Source organism: Camelus ferus, chromosome 6 (genome assembly GCF_009834535.1).
Source record: "Camelus ferus isolate YT-003-E chromosome 6, BCGSAC_Cfer_1.0, whole genome shotgun sequence".
Classification (NCBI taxonomy): Eukaryota; Metazoa; Chordata; class Mammalia; order Artiodactyla; family Camelidae; genus Camelus; species Camelus ferus.
This window is the reverse complement of record NC_045701.1, coordinates 63,605,537-63,623,678: the sequence shown is the minus strand read 5'-3', so window position 1 is coordinate 63,623,678 and position 18,142 is coordinate 63,605,537. Positions and strand designations below refer to the sequence as shown.

Genomic DNA, 18,142 nt, shown 5'->3' with positions numbered 1-18,142 from the left:
TGAACCTGTCCCAATACCCTTCTGAAAACCCTTAGAAGGCTCCCCATTGCTTTTAAGATAAAGACCAAAAACTATAAACCTGTGTGGCTTGGTCTCTGCCCTCCACTCCTGTGTCATCTGATGCCATACCTCCATCTGCCTCGGTCTGGGTCCCTTCCTTGGTTCTTCTTTCTGATCCTTAAATTTGCCATGCTCCATCTCACAACTCAGGTCCTTTTCCTTTGCCTGCAGTCTTCTCACCACCATCAACACCTGCCTTTGCCTAGTTAGCTCCTGAAGACCCGGACTCAAACAACCCTGCCCCCAGGGGAGCCTGCCTTGACCTGAGACCAGCCAGGCCAGGTTCCTGTCACAATTACCCCTGCCATGTTCACAGGCTGCAATATACACTTAATTGAGAGATTGATACCTGTCTCTTCCACTAGAATGTTCACCCGGTGAGGCTGGAAGTAGTGTCTGCCTTTGTGCACCTGGCATTGTGCCTGGCATATAAGACAATCTCAAAAAAGACTCGCTAAAGACACGAATGGGCATGATCATGCTTTTTCTTTTAATATCAGTGACTAGTGTCAGCACTTCCCCAGACTGAAGAAATGGAGGTCCTGGGTGTGGAGAGATGAAGGCATGGTACTGACCAGAGTTGGGGGTTGGACTAGATTGTTTTCTGACAGCCAGTGATTCCCGGATTTGGAGGATATTCATATCCTCTTGCCTCTTCTGTCTGTGTAGACACTCTCTCCCAATCTGCTTCTGTCTTGTGCAGGGCTGTTTTGCCCATGCCCCGCCTTACCCCCAGCCTGTGACCCCCGCCCCGAGAGTTCCCTCTTTCTTGTGTCTCTGTTTATTCTTATGCTGGGAAACCTGGGCCTTCCATTCCCAGGCAGGCTTCTGAGCAGATACAATAAAGCACTTAAAAGCCAGTTGGTCTCCTGGAACTTCTTTCTTCCCGCTATTATTGGCAATGCAAATGAAGGATTAAATTACAAGTGAGAGAGGTTTTGTTCAGAAGCTTGAGTTTTCAGAACCATCCCCAGGGTAATAAAATGGAAAGGGGAAAACCGAGCACAAGAGACCTTTCTTCTGTTTTCCCAAGTGTCAGCCAAGACCGCGACCTAAGTAATGTCTCAGAAGTAAGAGACCCAGGGCTTGGAGGGGTAACTGTCTATACCAGTGGTTGTCAAACTTAGCCTGCATCAGGATCTCTTGAAAGGCTTACTAAACCCAGTTGACTGGGCCCCACCCCCACAGTTTCTGGTTCAGCTGGTCTGGGGTGACGACCAAGAATTCTCATTACTAACCAGTCCCCAAGTGATGCTGATGTTGCCGGTCTCTCAGGGACCACACTTGGAGAACCCCTGGCCCCACTGCGCTCCTCCCCCACGCACTCAAACTGTAACGTGTGTTCCAGTCGTCCAGGGATCTTGTCAAAGCGCAGACTCGAGGTGGAGTGGGGCTTGGTGCCCATACTGCTGCGGCCAGGACCGTATGCCCAGAAGCAAGGCTCAGAAAGCCACTGCCTTCTTGAGTCCTGGTCCTCTTTGGTAGAGGGCTGTTCCTTCCTTTATGCTTTCCTGGGATGTCAGGGGATACTGTGGATGACTTTAGAAAGAGTTTGGTGCCAGGGAGTCTCACTCTAACCTAAGTTTTCCAAGGTCTCATTGGCGTGGCCAACAGGAATCCAACGTCTGTATACCGGAGGCAGATTTCGTCTCAGCTTCGGAACGAAACCTGGCCTTCCTTTATCCCCCTTTTGCTGAAGAGACTTATGTTTTCTTTTTTCCAGGTACAACAGCAGGTTCTTTACTGGTTCCTCAAAATGCTGTATGGGATGGAGGTGGAGACAGAAGAAAATATAAACACTGGGTTCCACCCCCTGGAGCTCAAGGGAAGACCCCTTACCAAGGTACGGGCTGGAGGGTTGGAAGGGAACAAGGTAAAAGGTGGGGGTTCTGGTGAGACAAAGCAGGGGAGGCCTGAGAATACAGAGAAAAGTAGATGAAGAGGAAGGAGAGCAAGGAGGGTGGTGGTGGGGAAGAGGGGGACATTTCCTGTTCCAGCGCATGTCCCTTTAAATAAACTGGAGTGCAAGAACATTGCAGAGGGAGAAGCAAAGGACAGAAGATAGAGCGAACACCCCCACCCTGGGCTGACCAGGTCTTCCGTACATAATTACAACACAGAGATGTCCAGAGGTAGAGCAAGAAGAGCCTTGGCCCCCAGCCAGGAAGTAGGGGAGCTAGGCAGGACTCAAGAAGGGAAAAACGAACCCAGCTCCACTTCATGCGTAAGGGGAGTGACTGGAGCGGAAGAATCTGAAAACCGCTGACTCCCATTGCCAGGAGTCACCCCTGTGGTGACAAAAGGCCAGTCAGTCAGGACAGCAGCTGGGAAGGGACCCCAAAAGGAATTGGGGCAGAAGTGACAAGAGACCCTAGCTGGGCTTAACTAGCTGCCAGGTCACATGGGTGACAAGTGTGTCCCTATTGGGAGTTGGGTCTCACTGAGGCTGTAACAGGGCAGGGGGGTCAATGTGCAGAAGTAAAGCTTTCCATTTTATAACAGAACTGTGTGTTACAGCATCTTGTAGAAGCTCTGGGCTTAGACGTGGATCCAAAGCTGGAAGTAAAATAGCTTTCATAAATTGGTGACCACAGTGCTGGGCACTTAGTGAGTGTTAATGAATTACACTGTTACTATTTTTTAATGAGAAGTATTAATTATAGTTGCATCAGAATCCATATCAGGAGGAAGATGGGCAGCTTGATTGCCTGTAAAATCAAATAGTAGGATTGTTTGGCCTCCGGATTTCCTATTCTCCACCTAGCTCAGCGCCTGGCCCGTGGAGCACCTATTTGTTGAATGGAAGGAAGTAATTATACAAGTCTAGGTAAATTAGTAGATGGGAGAATTTGAGTTTGTGGAAGTTGTCCAAAGGAAAAGAATCTACGGAAACACCTGAATTCTTGAAAGTGAGAATTTTCAGGCCCTGAGTAACTTGGTTCAGTTTCTCTGCTTATAAAATTGATCACTACCACTACTTTACAGGGTTATTATGAGAAACATTTGACAATGCATACGAAAGTGCTTGGTTCAGAGAAAGGACAAATTTGAGTACTAGCTACTTTAATAAAAGTGGAGTGATTACCTATCAGATCGTTTGGGTCATGACAGCTTCATTGCTAGGGCTGAGAGTGACAGCTTCCAGCCCTCAGGTTTTACTTTTTAGGTTGGCTCCTGTATGCTAGAAAAATCTCTGACCTTCTTCACATTATTTGCTAAATGAAATATGAGCCTCTTCAGAAGGCCTGAGTACAGGCGACCAGGTAAAGCCACCTGAGAAGGGCGCACCTTGTTGGATGAGATAAGGAGCCTGTGAGCCCAGCTAGCAAGGAACAGCACTCAGATCTACCCACTACCTCTCTGCAGTCTAATGCATCTCATTTATTGTTAATGCTGTTTCCACTGGCTCATTTGCAAATAGCCTGAATAAAACATCAGAGCAGGAAGGGAGGGGCAGTGCTCTTGGTTGGTCTTCCATTACCACCTCGCCATATTCCTCCCCTCCTTCCCTGTCCTCAGGTCCCTTCTCCCTCCATTACTCTGATTAACAATCTTTAGCTAATTGGCTTGTCATGAAGCAGCCAAATAGGACTCCTGGGCTCTTGCAGGGATGGTGAGGAAAATGACTCAGACAGTCTCTGCATTTGTTTTTGTTTTCTGTTTTCCTGGGTGGATGGAGGAAAAAAACCAAACACGAAATTAACAATCTCAGAGAGATGATCTGGGAATAAAGTGGCAGCTCTGGTCCTCCTGGGGAACCACCTCGGCCCACAGGAGGATGGCAAAGAGTCCGCCTGGAGAGAACCACTCAAGCCCTGTCGGGTGTGAGGCCCATGGCAGCTACTGCAGGGGCTCAGTTCTGGCTGGAGGCGAGCCTATGCGTAACCCCCAGATGAGGCAGATTAGGAGAAGCAAAGCAGGGCATGCAGAGGGCCTGACTCTCGGTCCTCACACACAGTTGCACAGCAATACAGTTTCTGTTATTTTTCTCTACTTTAACTCAATTCCTGACCACACTGATTCTTACAGCCACCCCTTCCTTGTGTTTCTTTATAGCTTTATCACTAAAAAGTGCTTCCCTAAAACACTGTTAATTTATGCTTGTCAATTTTTAAAAATCTGAGGTGTCTTTTAAATCATTTTTAAGGTACAGATTTCACCTAGGCTCCCTCTTATTTTTATAAATTTTCTTTTTAAGAACCTGAGCCTTTTTACCCTGTAATATTTTCCACAGTCTGGATTTTGCTGATTGCATATTCAAGGAACGGTTCAACATGTTCCTCTGAGCTCTGTGTTTCCAGCAAATTGGTAGCTGGATCCAAAGGCTTGATTAGACTTAAGTTTGATCCCTTTGGCAAGACTAGAGATGGTGGCGTGTTTTTCATCAGGAGGCACATAATGTCTGCACATCTCCCTTTTTGTGATGTGAGCAGCTGTTGACGTTCAGTGCCTGCATCCATGAATTCACTGGAGGTTGCAAATGGTGATGTTCTAATTCCATCATTTCTTTTTTCATTTATTAGTTGGAATACTTCCATAAAGAGATGTTTCTTCGCATCTACAATTTGGTTACCCAGTGATATAGTTCCTGAAGGGAAGGCAGGATGAGTGCTTGATTCTTTGTCTTACTTATCAGTCTTCAAGGTAATGAATCTTTCATCCTCCAAAAGTGACCAATTTTTTTTTCAAATAGCATTAGGAATCCATAGATTTAAACATATTTGATGGATTTAATATAGATATCTATACAGTTACTATCCTTATTGAAATACACATTGTTCCATCTTTGGCAGTGGGAGCTTCCCCAATTGGCTTCTGAGTCCTGCAGGCAGGACCCTGGTGGTCCTTAATACTTTCCTGTCTGTCTGCTATGACAGGATACTCCAGGCTCATCTTATGCATCTCCTGCCCTGCACCTGGAATCAGCCATCCCTCCAAGCAGCCCTGACTTCTTTTAGTGGGATATGGTGCTAGAGATGCTCTTTGCTACTTTACTACAACATTAGTTATTATTTTTAGTCCTTTTAGTGGACAGAGATGAGGAGTTAATGGGAAAAAAAATCTATATACAGCCAATTTTGCTATAATGCTTGTTTTGAAAACACAAATTTGTTCAAATACAATTGGTATATTAAAGAACGATGTGAACCCAACACAAATTTCGCATTTATTTGGCTGTGGGTGATTTTATACAGGAGAAATATTAGGTGAAGGCAGAAAACTGCACCCAGCTGAACCAAACTGTATAAGAATGCACAAAACAGCAAAAAAGTCACGAATAACCTTTTCCACAATCAAAGAGAAAGCACAATCTATATACAAAGACCTTAAACAGAAATCTCCAAATCCTGCAGAAGTGGCACCTTTTATTGCTCTGCGTGGCTGGTTTGATGGTTTCAAACATCAAGACAATTTTCAGAGTTTTCAGCTGTCAGGTGAGGCTGCATCTGCAGGTGAGAAAGAAGAAAAAGAGTTTCCAGCAGTGACACAGAAGTTAACTGGAGAAAAACGCTATACATTGGATAATATTTTTGATCGTGATGAAGCAGCTATCAACTATAAATGCATCCCTCAAAGATCCCTATCTCAAAGGCAGAAACACATGACCTAGGATTTAAGGCTGCAAAAGATTGCATAACTCTTGTGTTCAGCACCAATGCCCAACAGAGGACAATGAGCCAGTCAACCACATCTGGTACAACTTATTGTCCAATTTCAGGTAAACCTCTTTCCACTGCTTCATAATAATTAAGGAGCCTTCCAATGGCCACTTCCACAAGCAAACTTCAGGTCTTTTTCAAGGCAAAGTCCCATATTAATTGTAGTTTTTATGTTTTGTGTTTCTGAATCATTTAACTGAGCTACCATTGTTGCTAAATATCTATCCTTTTTAAAAAATGTGTCACTAATGAAATTTTTGAGTGGTATGCCCTTCCCTCCATTTTTACCATAATCCAGGTGGTTTTTATTGCATACTGTGGTGAATTTTAGAAACACATATGTCATATTGTAGCAGAACTGAACACATACACACACCCACCTCATGAGTTCATACTGATATTTCCAATTCAATTGCAGGACTATAACGTTTTTACTTACTTCATCTGTAGTACATCTACATCTCCTTTCTTCCAAGCCAAAAATCCTGGTTCTCGAAGAATTAGTAGAATATTCTAGAATTACTAATTTGCTTCATGCCATCTTATAGACACAACAGAATAAGGGTACAAAAACGACTACAACCTGTAAAATTACTGGGAACTCTGTCAGAGAGGAGCCTTGAATGGTTACTTGTGTATTGGCAAGATAGAGACTCCTCTGGGGCCCTTCAAGACCTCCTCACAGACCTTTTTGCACTTATTCACCACTACTCCATTGGACGGATTCCCTCCCAGTTTCATCTGCTGTTCTCAAGTCAGCCTGCCGTGCTTCCGTCAGATTACCCCCTCCCCCAACCCCGCCACGCTCCCCTGGGACACATGCTGACACCTTGAAGATCTTGAAGCTATTGGTGGTTTGACTCACTGGCTTCTATGTTCGGGTTTGGGGGATAATACTTCTTCACTTAACCTTGTTGTAAATGTTGTCGACTGAGTTTTAATTTCTTGCTATCTAGCTGCATTAGTTTTATGTGGAGAGTCCGGGAGTTCTAAAAACCATGGCCACTGTCACTGTTATCTTCCCAGAATCCCTCCCTGATAACCATTCTCTCATAGTTTTTCTTTGAATATGAATGCTTTTTGAATATACAGATGTTTTAAATTTTTATTTATTCAGATCTGTTTGATCTTCACCCTTTGTTTATGTTTAAAAAGTCCTTTGCCATCTAGATGTTAGATAAAAAATATTTTGACAGTTTCTTATGACATTTTAAGTTTCATTTTGTATATGTACCTGTCTTACCCATATCATCCATTTGAAAATTAGTTTGTAAAGTGCTATGGGAGAAATTTCTAACTTAATTCTTTTTCTCCTCCAAATACATTTATTGAATTTGTAATTCTTCCTTTATTATAGCTCAGCTGTAAGTATCAAGGTGTTTATCTAAGTTATCTCTTCTTGATACATCTGTTTCTGCAATTGTACCAAATGCTTATTTATTTCAGCTTAATATTATATTTTAATGTCTAGGGCATGTCCCTCCTCACTATTTCTTTTATCAAAAAAAAAAGTTTAGTTTCATCAACATTATTTCTTAATGAATTCCAGCAGAGGGAAAGTCCAAAGTCAATTTAGGGGGTAGTCCTTTGGTTCTCTGACAGTTTTCTTATTTATAAATTACCCATGTTTACTTGTTTGGCCTCTTCCAAGTGTTGTTTAACATCCCAAGAGGCACTGTCTCTGAGCTCAGGATGGGTTGGCAAGGCTCACGACAGCTTATTCAAGGTGGGGCAAATGAATTTGGGGGAAGGTATAGGCCTGACACTAGACCTGTTCAGTAGGCTGATGGGACAGCTATTGAGCTGGAGGATACCACCTGAAAGAAAACTCAACCAACCAGACAAGACTTCTTGTGTCATGAGACTTAACCTTCTAATGTGATTCAGGAAAGTACTCAGCATTGGTTGGTCCAAGATGGAGAAGAGGCTCCATCCGTGAGTAATAATCCAGTGCCAGGCTTTAGTTCAGAGCAAATGCTTCTTACAACCAGCAAAACACATTTGCAAGATAGCTGGGTGGGGTTAGGACTGTGACGTGAAGCCATGGAACAGAACAAAGCTAATGGAATTATAAGAAATGCTAATCCGTGGTCTTGATCTCTCAAGGTTGCGGAAACCAACGGATTTGCACAACCACAAGCCAGCAGTAGCAATACAGCATGTTCACATGCTAGAGTTGACTTTTCTCTACAAGCTCTGACCTTGTGAGGTGAGGGCTGACAGCTTATAAGACAGCTTCTGTCTCTCTTCCTGAGACAGAAACAAAAACAAAATTAAGATGCCCAATAAATGGAATGTAAAGACTCCCATCTTGTAAATAAACTTGGAAAAATATTCTGGAATACGTCATATAAGACATCAGCCTAGAGCCTCAGCTGAGATTCAGTAGATTCTATTTTATGTGCATCCTGTTGTTTAAAGGGATAGAAGGAGTCAAATAGTAAAACTCAGCCTTCAGAAAGATGCAGAGATACTAAACAGGAACACACAGCTCATGTTTGTTGGCTGTGAATCCTCAAGTGACACTGGCCCATTAATCTTTTTGTGTTTTTCCTCTTTTCAGCAGTTAGAGCATTCAGTGCACCTGCAGGAAAGCATATTCACTGGTTCTGTTAACTCATTCAATTTAGAGCTCTGAAAACTTTTAAGGATGACCACTTCCCTCTCCGTCATTTTACAGGCCTGGAGAGGAGGCCTACAGGCCTGGAAAGGTAGAGGGACTTGCCCCTGCAACTTGCCAGACTCTGACCTGCCAGGTCATTGCTGCAAAGTGACAGCTGCATTCACAGATTTCACTCTTCTCATTTCACAGATGGACTAAAGGAAGCCAACAACAGGGGGACCATGCAGACAAATTACCAGGGAATGTTCTGGAAATTCTACTGGTAAGAAAAGCATCAGGCTGGCTTCTTAGAAGGACCAGAGCTTACATATGGTTGCTTTTGCATAAACTGCCCATACAGCTCTCCCAGAAGGTGCAGTCCTATCAATACCCACAAATAGAACAAATAAACTGCATTTTAATTATCTAAAAAAACAATAAGGAATGATTTTAAGCTAGGGGAGCTGCCATAGGAAGTAGTCAATACCTTGCTTAGTACAAGAATTAATTAGTATTTAAATAATAGAAATGACTATCAATTACAAAACATTACCACAAATTATTTGCTGTGCAAATAGCTTTTTTTGTTTTGCTATTATTAATAATACCAGCTACTGATTTTCTGTAATTATAAGCCACAGTTTTTCTTTGGATAAACAGCCAAGCAGAATTACAATGCAAAGTCAAGTCCCTATTCACACCGGTAACAGTCACCCAGTGCTCCCTGTCCCCTTCTGCTGACCCTTCAAGGCTAACTTGCTTCTCAGGCTTCATTCTTTGCTGTCAGAGAAACCTAAGAGACTCAATCACTAAGTATTTGCTCGTTATGGTCAGAACTAACTTTGATATTAAAATCAAACATCCAAGAAAACGCCTAAGGTGACATTTTCTGTTCCTGAACGTGACTTGCTCAATGAAATCATTCCACCTGTGTGACCAGCTCGGCAGTGATGGAGGGCAGATCTTGCTGGGTGCCAGAGGACCGGGAGCAATGTGACTGACTGGGAGGCCTGGGCCTGTAGTTTAGAGGATCAGAGTGCAGACCCCTACTCTTCAGTAGTCTCAGCGTGAGACTTGGGAGAGGTTATTTCACCACTTTGAGATGACATTCTCTCAGTTAAGAAAGGTAGACTGTGCTCCTAGCCATTTATTGCACAAGTGGATGCGTGAGGATGACAGCTGGTGTTTAAACCCCAAATAAGACGTGATAGATGAAGAAATATTTTGCTCTCCTTTTCTCATTTAAAATAAGTTGTCCATTAACTCTCAGGGTGACTATGACTGGGTCAGCTATCTACCCTGCATGAACAGGGCCCAAGGAACAAGGGTGCAGGTCCTGACTCTTCCTCACCCTCCTCTTCCCTCTGAAATTCACATACAAAGTTGGGCCCTGCCCCCTTAAGAGGGCCGCACTTACTGAGAGCTCCTGGTGCCAGCAGTCATCCTCAGACAGTGCGTAGGTTTTCTCATTCAGTCCTCTCAGCAAGCCTGTGAGGGAAGCTGTATGGTCAGGCCACTCAGGATGGCTGTTCCCTTGCTCTGTGTGCACCCCCCTGCTTGACCAGTGCCTGTTTCCCCTGCACCGATCTCACATAACTGACCTTCCTACATATTTGTCCCAGGCCCCAGCTAATAACTGGTCTAACTTGAGCCACCATGATGGCTTATCAAAGGGTGGTGAGGGGCATGCCCCTCTGCTGGCTTCCCTGGTGACTGATGAGCCAACCTGATGTCAATTCCCTCTATACCTGCCTGCCACCCCCCCTCCCCCAAGGGAGCAAAGGCTGCGGCCATGTCCTGCCACACCATCTGTCAGCCTGCACACAATGGGGTGTCACTCCGGGACCTTGCTTCAGATGTGTAAGGTGCCCCTAGCCATGGTTTAATTGATGTCTGTGCCGCTGACTCTGCTCTCTTTCTTTGGTCTTGAAGCTGAGCAAGTGCTGGTCTTACAGGCCTGCAGTGTGCAGCCAACAGAAGCCATTTTTGCCCCTTTTTATAAGTAAAGAAATGGAGGCACAAAACGGTTAAGTCTATAGAGCTAGCAAATGACAGAACCAGGATATCAACCAGGGGGAGTCTTCCCCACCCTGCTAAGCCATCAAATGCACAGTTGTCATTCTCGGAGTAGGTTTCTGCCCCACACCCCAGCCTCCTTTCCTGTTTTGGTAATCTGGGCCTAACTACTTAGAAGGCAATCATCTCGCATCAAAGGGCCTTCCAAGCAGAAGCCTCCACTTCCTCCAACAAGCTCTCCGTAGCACTCCACTAGCACCTGGACCCCCCCATCGTGGCTCTCAGCTCAGGGACCCTGCGTAACTGGGAGCTTCTGAAAGACAGGGACAGTTTATTGCTGACCCAGGGTCTGCCTCTGGTAGGTGAATGTTTATATAACAAATAAATCTCTCTCTTTCTCTCTCACACAAACACCCACACACTCACACAAGGACTGATGACTTTCAGCCCCTTGAAGTCCTAAAATGCCTCTCTGGGTTACAACCTCTTCCCTCTGGCCAGTGGCCCAGCCCTTCCTGCACCTGCTCTGAAGGTGGCCGTAAGGGGCGGAGGTGGAGGGAATGGCTGCCCCACTCAAATTCTTTTGGGTTTGCCTCCAATGTAGTGGGGGGTTTCTGGTACCTCTTAACACATCCCCTTTTGCACCTTCCTCCCAGGACACTTGATACCTTTTTCCAGACCCTTCCTCCAGGAGACTGGGTGGAGTAGGCAGCGGGTGGAGTAGGCAGCAGACGGAGTCCATGAGTGAGAGGATGCCTCTCTCTACTCAGTTCCACCCTTACCCGCTGCCTGTGAGCCAACCCCACCCTGCTAACCACACCACCTGATCTTAAAAGGTGACTGCAATAAAACAGGATATAAAAAGCAGAAAGCCCATATTCTTTGGCTGATCAGTCTTTGTAATAACTGCTACAAGGTGGAACAGAAATAAATTTATGAACTATCTGAGCTGCAATTTCTGGATTTCAAAGTAATCCAATCTTGGGGAAATGTCAGTTCCAATTGAACAGGAAAACAAACTTCAAGTGCCTGGCATTCCCCAACCTGAGCAATTGCTGAGGTCGTAAATGTGAGAATTGCTCCAGAGCCAGCAAGTCCTGTGCTGGACTCGGGTGGCCACGTGCATCCGTGCACACGCTTCTTTACAGGCTCCCGTCCTCACCTCCTCTCTAGCGCCCCCTCCCTGCCCCCTGTGGAAGGGGTATTGATATTTCAGCCCATAGCCCATCTGCAGAACTCAGAACATAAGGGGAAAGAGCCGCCTATGCTGTTGAAAGTGGGAGTCACCCTGGATCCAAGCAGAAGCCAGGCTGGATGGAGCAGGGGCCTCCGGGGAATCCAGAAAGTTTGCTTGGGTCAATGGGAAGAGTTAGAGGGGCTCAGCCAGCCCTGGCACCTGACCGATGCTGCTTCTCACAGACTGGTCAGGGTTACCAGGCCCTGTGGGTAGAACGGCCTGGATGGCACAGTAACTTGCTGCAGGTGAGGCAAGGTTCTGCACCAAGGCACCGCTTGCTCAGAGGGACCGGGAGAGGATGATGACACGAAAGGCCGTGTATCATACTTTTGCTTACTTTGTGAACATCTCAGTAAGTCTCAGCGTCTAATCTTGTGATTAGGGCTTTATTGACTCATCTACTGTGGGACTGTCTGAAATTTCTTGGGCAAAAATCTCTTTCCTTTCTTTGTTTGTAAATTGGGTAAATTCTTTGTTGTTCCTTATAAATTCTTTGCCCCTTTTCTCGCCGGTTTTCTGCACAGTTGACCTCAGCCTCCTCTGGGAGCCCTCTCATCTGCCCCCAGGACACTACCCTCCCTAGGCATTTCTCCTTCTCTTGGCTGCTCTTCTTTGGTCTTCTCTGAGGGCTCTTGTTCATTTGTCCTTGAATGCTGGCCTCCTCAGAGGTCCACCCTCCACATTCTCCTTGTTCTTTTCTCTTCCCTTGACGGTCCCTAACCAGACCACATATGTGTGCATTATGGCCCAGCTGAGACCTTGCCAAGTTCTAGACCCATGTCTACTGGACCTTTCCCCTTGGACATCACATAGCTGCCTCAGATTTAACATAACTAAACCCATTTTCTTACCCCTACATTCCCATCTCAGTGAATAGTTACCCAAGGGAGAAGCACAAGAGACATTCTTAACTAATTCCTCTCCGTAAGTGACTATGTCATGGCAATTCTATTTTCTAGGTATCTTTGAATCTCTCTCTTTTCCTCCATCTCCTCCCTCATCATCTTGGTGCAGGTGACCATAAGCTTTCACCTGACAGCTCCAACAGTCGCCTAATATGTCATTCTCTTCTATGTGGCCCTCTCTTAGCAATAGTCACAGTAGTACTGTAGACTGGAGAACATCAACACCTTGTAAAATCAAAGACAGTTATTTCTCTCCCATGAGTTTGTGGGGCAGCTGGGCTGGCTGTGCTTCAGGCTGCAGCAGCAGGGGTGGCTCTGCTCCATTTGTCTCCCATCTTCCTCCTGGGCCCAGAGTGCCCCGGGCGAAGGCAGAGGCAAAAGAGGGCAGGTGGAAACACCCAAGGCCTCTTAAGGCCTAGGCTTTGCAGTGGCACACGGTTCCTTCTACCCCCCTGACACTGACCAAAATAAATCACGTGGCCTGGCCCCAAGTCAAGAGGTGGAGCAGCACACTCAGCTCACTATGGGGCCATGGCAAGGATGGGGATGCAGGAGGCAGTGAGCACTGGGGCCAGTGAGGCCAACTGCCACTGCCTGTCTCTAACCCATTTTTCCACCTGGTAGCTAGATTTCTAATATGCAAATCTGATTATGTTACTCCCCATTGTCCTTGAGATAGAGTCTAAATTCATGACGTGACCGCAGCCTCTCTCTCTTCTCACACCACTGGTCACACTCTGCTCCTGCCAGAGTGAATTATATTTCTTTTCAAAATTTGCCTGAGGTCTCTTACCTCCAAGTCTTTGCACAGCTGGTTCCTTTGCCTGAGCACTTCCTTATCCTCTTCTCACCCCATAACCTCGTCCCTATCCCATGCATCAACTGGCCACTCCACTTGTCCTTCAGAACTCTTTAAGTGTCCAATCCTCCAGAAACTCCCCCTTACCCCAAGATAGTGCTCTCCCTAGGCACAGCTCCTTGTCTCATGTGCTTGCACCTGTAACAACATGTGACCATCCTAATTATAATCACCCACAGAGAGGGACTCTCTTAGTCCTGGTGCTTAGCCACTGTGCCAGGGATGTGGTAGATACTTAGTAAATCAGTGTTTAATGGATGATTACCCCATGAGAATCTGTCCATGAATACAAAGTCTATTACCTCTCACCTTTTTAAAAATAAGGTCAGATAAATTTAGGGTAACTGTGTATATTTGAACCAAAATTGTCCAGTTGATGAGACTGAGATGAATATCTCAGATCAAAACATAAAGCTTGCCTTATTTTGAATGGAGATCTACCTATTTATGCATTAGCATGTTTAGAAATAAATAATAGTCACTGTTTATATGGCAGACATTGTTGGTTGCCTACCCAGTAGCCATCCCCTTCTGTTTTAAGCAGAGCCCCAGTCCTGCTTGGAGTCTCAGTGTGCCCTCCCCCCACCAGAGGCCAACTCCTGATTGGTCTATGCCATTCTTCTTTGCCAGGGAGTAACTGGTGACCTGAATGGCCAATGATACCTGAGGAGAAGTTCTGGGAAAGTTTTCCTGTCTTATAAAAGAGAGTAGCAGGGGGAGAAATGATCTTCCTCCACATGCTTGTTTCCCTTTGTGCTTGGGATGACGTTTTGGGAAGATATGATTCTTGGAATATGGCAGCCATCTTATTACCATGAGGAGAGATATTGCTGACCTACTAAGAAAGACAGAGCAGAAAGATGGACAGAGCCTGGGTCCTTGCCGACCCTCAGCTGCTGCCCCCATGTTGGAGCCATGTACCTCTAAGCTTTCTGTTACATGAAATAATTAAATGTCTTTATTGCTTGAGCCACTGGTATGTGGTTATTCTGTTATTTGCAGCAGAAACAATTCTTGACACAAATGGCTTTGAAATATACCTCTGAATACCCTAAATTTGTTATCAGCAAATATCAGAGACTTCACGTCACTCCGATCTGTTATTTAACATAGTTTTCTTAGGGCCTGAAATGTTTTTGCAGGTGGCTTTTATTGACTGTGGTAGCTGACATGCTGGAGAATAGGACTCAATGCCACTAGGATTCTGCCACTCCTTCTGTTTATTAATCAGAGTTTCAGTCCTCAGTTCCTTCTTATTATACTCTTTGACTCCTCAGGGGAACTGGCAGGGGTGGGGCTACAAACTCTTTACCTGTTCTTGAGACTTGTCCTGGGAGTAAGTTACCAGTGTGGTAGAGAGAAGCTTTCCAAGGATGTCCCCGCTCTAATCCTTGGAACCTATGAAGATTTTACTTTACATGACAAGAGTGACTTTACAGAGGTGATTATTTTAAGGACCTGAGATGGGGTGATTCTTGCATTATTCGGATGGGTCCAGTATAATCACAAGGGTTGTCAGAAGTAAAAGGAGGACAGAGAAGAAGAGCATGATAGGGATATGTCACTGTGGACAAATGGGCAGCGAGATGCAAATTGCTGGCTTTGAAGATGGAGGGAGAGGGCCATGAACCCAGGGATGCAGACAGCCTCTGAAAAGGGGAAAAGGCAAGGACAGGGATTCTCCCCTAGAACTTCCAGGAAGGAAAACAGCTCTGCCAACTGATGTTATCCCAGTGAGACTCATTTTAGATGTCTGGCCTCCAGAGATGGGAGATAATACATCTGTATTTACTTTGGGGCACTTTGTTACAGTATCCATAGGAAACTGGAACAATAAGTTGGCCTTATTGACGGCAAAACTGAGCACCCCTGGTTCAGTCAAGCGTCTGTACAGCCTGCCTGATGGAGCAAACCAGAAGCCAAACTCCAGCCAGAGGGCCAGGCTCAGTGCTGGCGTAGTCATAGTCTGGGGAGTGTCAGGAGTATGTAGTTCTCCTCAGGGGAGAGGAAAACCCCTGTGAGATAAAAGATGCAGCACAAGACCACACTGACTTGGAGTTTTTGGGGTTTTTTTTTCTTTTAATTGAAGTATAGTCAGTTTACAATGTTGTGTTAATTTCTGGTGTACAGGTGGCTTTGAGTTCTAATGTGTCCTTTAACACTTTGGGAATAAGGACTTTGTACCCTGTTGACTTTTCATCGGGCTCCCCCCTCCTACCTCTTTTTATTTCTCAATAATGCTGGTGCCAGAGCCCAGGGTGTATCACGTACATCCTGTGAGCAGTCCTGCGTATGGTTAGTAAGACCCTCAGCCCAGATTGCAGGGTGGAGAATGTGCTCAGACCCTGGCCCACTGGAAAGATGTTGCCTTTTCTTTTATCAACAGTGGCCAATGATGGGTTGTGCATTCAGCAGATATGAACTAAGTGCCAGCTCACTACTGGGGATACAGTGTTGTACAAAATAGATGTGGTCTCCATAGTCTCCCTTGTCCTGGTCCACCTGAGTTGCTTTAACAAAAATACCATAGACTGGATGGCTTAAACAACTAACATTTATTTCTCACAGTTCCGGAGGCTGGAAGTCCAAGATCAGGGTGCCGGTATAGTCAGGTTCTGCTGAGGACCCTGTTCCGGACTTGTAGACAGCCACCTTCTCACTGTGTCCTCACACAGCAGAGAGAGAGCTCTGGTCTCTTCATTCCTTATAGGGACATCAATTCCATCACGGAGGCCCCATCCGCATGACTTCATCCCAAAGATCCCACCTCCAAATGCCAAACCATAGGGCTTCAACATAAGAATCTGAGGAGGGACACAAACATTCAGTTTTCAGCATCCTCCTAAATTCCTCTGAGGACGATAAACCAAAAGACAACAAATAAATATAGAGTGACACTTAGAATAAGTATGATGAGGGAAGAGGCTAGGATATTAAAAGAGAATAAAAGAGGGAACTGATTTAGACCAGGGGGCCAAGTGAGGTATTTCTTAGGAAATGATATATAAACCAAGACCTGAGAAATAATAGGAATTTAACAGGGAATTGCTGAGGGAAATGAGATCCAGGCCCAAGGAACATCATGTGCAAAGGCCCTGAGGCAAGAAGGGAGGGGGCACACTGGTGCAGCAGTTGTGTAGCATATAAAGGAGAACGGGGCACAAAGGGAGCTGGTACATTTTAAAAGCCTTTGATGGTTTCAGACTAAAGTTCTGCTTTCCCTTTGTCAAGCTTTCAGAGGCAATAACTATGAATGCCCATTTACTGAAGAAAAACTGGTTTAGAACAAGTCTCAGGCCCCTAAGCTCTAGGATCCCAACCAGCCTGCAGCTTGTCTCTCTAGAGGATGCAGCGTCAGGCAGGGGTGAGGGGAGTCAGCACCACTCCTGTCCTTTCCGTCCATCTTTCTTTCTGGCCCAGCTTCTTTGCTGTAACCTCTGGAGATTTTCAAAATTAGAATCATTACCTATCTGAGGAGCCTGCAATGCAAATCAAATGAGAGGCTGCAGCAGGCTAATGAAGGCCAGTGACCCAGCGTCTAATGAAGACGAACGGCTCTGTTACAGGTGGAGGACACCACTGCGGCGAGTGCTGCTTGGAGCAGGAGGAGGTAAGTTCAGGATTTTTACTGCACTGGACAAAGGCAAGCAAAGCTGAAATTTACATCTCTATTTCTGTTTATATCTATATCTCTATGTCTCTGTATCTATCTATATACATATCTGTATGGCAAGGGGCGAAAAACAGTATTTAGATGCCTTGGACAGGCATCTAAAAGGACTCTTCTTAAGTGGCCCAGTTAGTGGAGTTTTCCCCATTCTTATTTAAGCTTCAAGTGATGAGGTAATTAAAGGTCAGAAGATATAGGGGTAAATTGGGAAAATTGCTAATATTTACTACTATATATAAAATAGATTAAAAATACCAAATTTCTTCTGTATAGCACTGGAAACTATATTTAATATCTTATAGTAATCTACAATGAAAGAGAATATGAAAATGAATATATGTATGTGTATGTATGACTGAAACATTATGCTATACACCAGAAACTGACACATTGTATCTGACTATACTTTAAAAAAAAAAAAAAGATGGTCCTTAGAAAGTAATATGGAAGAATACACATTAGAATGCCTGAGCAGGTGTATACTTTCAAACTGAGGTAAAGAATTAACACAGACAAATAATGCAAAGTAAGAAAATATTTTGTCCTTTTATGTGTAATGAAATATTATCATATTATATATATACAGTTAAAAACTTTGATAGCTGTATGAAAAATGTAAAGCTAATTTACTCATTAAAAATCACTTATTGAACACCTGATATATGCCAGGAATTATTCTATGAATAGATCTGGTTTCTCTCCATCTTGGATATTTGCAAAACATAAGCAGTTTCCTCATTTCACTTGATTACAAATTTTGTGACAGTTTTGGAGAGTGTTTTGCTTGCCAGTAGAATTGGTAGACCATCATCCTCAGAATCTATTTTAATGAGTTTTCGGTTTCAAGTTGGGAACTCAGTGAGATGCAATGCTGGTATACGAGGCTCTGATTATGTGTTTCCCCATTAATGCAGTGAGGTTAGGATATCTTGGTTTTCTGGAATTTTATTCATTCAAGGAATGCTAATGACTGTGAAGATGAGGTGCTGGGATAGCATAGTGAATGTGGCAATCAAGATCAAGACTGGGAATTTGAGGATCAAATTTCTCCATTAAACAATCTCAGGAAGATGTTGGAGGTCCAGCACTGGGAAACATTAACTTGAGAACCGCTTACTCAGGGAAAGTCAGTT

General features: G+C 44.6%; 2 long non-coding RNA genes across 2 annotated transcripts; one reads left to right on the top strand and one right to left on the bottom strand.

Annotated features, from left to right (window-relative positions):
• The first annotated feature begins 1,783 nt into the window (after positions 1-1,783).
• On the top strand, positions 1,784-16,925 carry LOC116664310. The gene is made up of 3 exons (XR_004320764.1): positions 1,784-1,903; positions 8,533-8,605; positions 16,906-16,925. It is a non-coding gene; the product is annotated as an uncharacterized LOC116664310 (long non-coding RNA).
• On the bottom strand, positions 5,122-11,105 carry LOC116664309. The gene is made up of 3 exons (XR_004320763.1): positions 11,007-11,105; positions 9,740-9,810; positions 5,122-5,507 (listed from the first exon to the last, which is right to left on the bottom strand). It is a non-coding gene; the product is annotated as an uncharacterized LOC116664309 (long non-coding RNA).
• Positions 16,926-18,142: the final 1,217 nt, after the last annotated feature.